This window comes from Lactuca virosa, chromosome 4, assembly GCF_052849685.1.
Source record: "Lactuca virosa cultivar CGN04683 chromosome 4, Lactuca_virosa_CGN04683_v6, whole genome shotgun sequence".
Lineage (NCBI taxonomy): Eukaryota > Viridiplantae > Streptophyta > Magnoliopsida > Asterales > Asteraceae > Lactuca > Lactuca virosa.
This window is the reverse complement of record NC_136429.1, coordinates 485,241,296-485,243,895: the sequence shown is the minus strand read 5'-3', so window position 1 is coordinate 485,243,895 and position 2,600 is coordinate 485,241,296. Positions and strand designations below refer to the sequence as shown.

Here is a 2,600-nt window from a genome sequence, read left to right as displayed (position 1 = left end):
TAGCGGATAATTATATAATTAAAGACTAAATTTCGAAGGTTTGGAAAATGATTTAATTAAATAAAAGGCTTCATATAAATGTAAATACTTAAATCAATAATAATAATATTAATGATAATATAAATAAATAATAATAAATCAATTTATTTAATATAAATAAGTTTTATAGATCCAGTGTCGATTTCATAATTTTCAGAGACTAGTTTTGTTAAGAGATTTCAAAAGTAAGGTATTTCTTGCCAGCATGCCAAACGTTAGGGACTATTGCTGCCAGTTTCAGAATATATGTCATCTTCTCCCATTAAATCGCACAACACGACGGAAGCTATTTTGCCATTTTTTTAGACCTGCATATTGCTGCAACCCGAAAGTTCTTTGGCCCTACCCTCTTGTTCACGATTCACTTCGTTATAGTGTAGCCTCTCCTTCCTCCCTTGAGCTGGAATCACGAAAGAAAGGGAGAGATAGAGAACTGAACTTCCGGAGAAATCATGCTTCTCTAGTGATTGTAGTGAGTAACGAGATCATGGGAGTTCGTTGGATTACTGCTGACTGTCATCTCTGGTGAAGCAAATTGAAATATGAAGATTTATATTAGAAAGGTTGAGGACTCGTCTCCTTTGTAAGTGGGTGTCTGTGTCTGTTTCATATTTTTCATTAATTAAGAAAGAGAGCTATGATTGAGTTCTCCGGCAGTGACATAAAGAAAACGCAAAAGTTCAATCTTTGAAGCATTCATGGTGGCGAAGACGACTAGAGTTTAAGAGAGAGGGCCTGAGCATGTTCCAAATTTGGTAACGATCAAGGATTGCCATCTCTAATGACTTTGAAGGATGATTCGCATGAGGTTTGACTTCCCGCGGCAAGTTCCCGACCATCTTTAGAAGTGAGATCGAGTATGGTTTTCGCTCAAGGCGCTTCCACTGAGTTTTTCAAGCGAGAACTTGGTGCTTCTTTCTGCGTGAGGCTGCACGATTGATGACTCCAGGAATGAGTTTGGCATGCTAGGGTTATTACTCAGGTACTTCTTGGACTAATTGAACTAATTGAGTGCAACGTTTCTTTTGGATTTGGGCTTTAAGTCATTTAGGCTAAATCATATGGGTATATTAACTCAACTTTAATGGGCTAGTATATTCTATATGGACTTATTTCAAAGATAAATATATGGGTTTAATCATTGGTTTTGGGCCAGGTGACTTTCGGTTTAAATACAATACACACTCAATATAAAGTAATCCTTATTAAATAGAAATTTGAAATAAAATCAGGTCGTTTATTCTTTATAGTAGATGGTAAATATCTATATTGTGGTTTGGTTAAATTAATTACAGGGTAAATAATTTAATAAGAATTAATCGAATTAATAAAGCTATGTTTAAGAATGTAAAAGTGCTCTAAGCGATCGAATTAAAAATATAGAAGCTTTTCTTAATTATATGAATTTATATAAAGACGAAACATTTGTTAATAATCTAATAGTTATTGAAGGTATATGTATTATGAGGTATTAACAAGTAATACTTGAATTATGAACTAAGTAAAGAATATTAATATGATTATAGGTGTACAGAGAGCTTGGGAATCCATCTTTGCCACTTCAGTGGTTTTAGTCTGTGCTTTGCTGTTCTGTTTCAGGGGAGTTCTCTCATTGTACTCATGGGTTGAAGGCACCAAGGTCGGCCCATTAGATTGTGTTATGCACCTTTGTGGTTATGCTCCGTTAGTTGGTAGATCTTCTATGATTACCTGCATTTGCTTGTTCTTGTTTATGCATATGTCGATATAGTGTTGTTGGTTTGAGGCATACCTGCTTTGTGTTGATGGACAAGATACCAGGGCGGTCCGGATAGGCTGTAGGCCCTACAAGGTGGTCCAGTCAGGCCGAAGGACCGGAGAGCGGTCCAAATAGGCTATAGGCCCTGCGAGGCGGTTCATTCATGCTGAAGGCTCATGTATGCATGTTTTTATCTGTTTGGTGGTGTGGGGTATTTTGGGGAACCCACTAAGTTTTGGCTTACTATTGTGGATTTAATGTTTTCAAGTACTTATCGGATCGCGAAGGCGGGACTGCGCACACACATCAACAGTTTTTATAATTCAAGATTCCACATTGTTTTCCTTATAAATCTAATTTTAAATTACAATTTATGAACAAATGGGTTTACATCAATTATATTTTACAAAAATGGGTGTTTATTCTATTTTGAAAATGAAAAAAATATTCTGGAATTTGGGACGTTACATTATTGATGATATCACAGTCTTCTCAAAGACTAGGAAACATTATGTGGAGCTTTTGAGAGAGATACTTGACATTATGAGGAGAGAAAGGCTATATGCCAAAATCTCCTGGTATGAGTTATGGTTATGAGAGGTTAAATTTATGGAGCATCTCGTTAGTTAGGATGGTATATTGGTCAACCCTGCTAAGATTGAGGCAGTGATGAAGTGGTAGGTCTCGAAGACTCCCTTTGAGATCAGAAGTTTTATGGGATTGACTGGGTATTATCGGAGATTTATTCATGATTTCTCTAAGATTACGATGTCGTTGACCCATTTAACTAAGAAGAGTGTTGGTTTTCGTTGGGGTTCCGAGC

At 36.3% G+C, this 2,600-nt stretch overlaps 1 long non-coding RNA gene across 1 annotated transcript; it reads left to right on the top strand.

Annotated features, from left to right (window-relative positions):
- The first annotated feature begins 269 nt into the window (after positions 1–269).
- On the top strand, positions 270–2,189 carry LOC145169347 (uncharacterized). The gene is made up of 2 exons (XR_013742443.1): positions 270–1,021; positions 1,566–2,189. It is a non-coding gene; the product is annotated as an uncharacterized LOC145169347 (long non-coding RNA).
- The last annotated feature ends 411 nt before the right edge of the window (positions 2,190–2,600 follow it).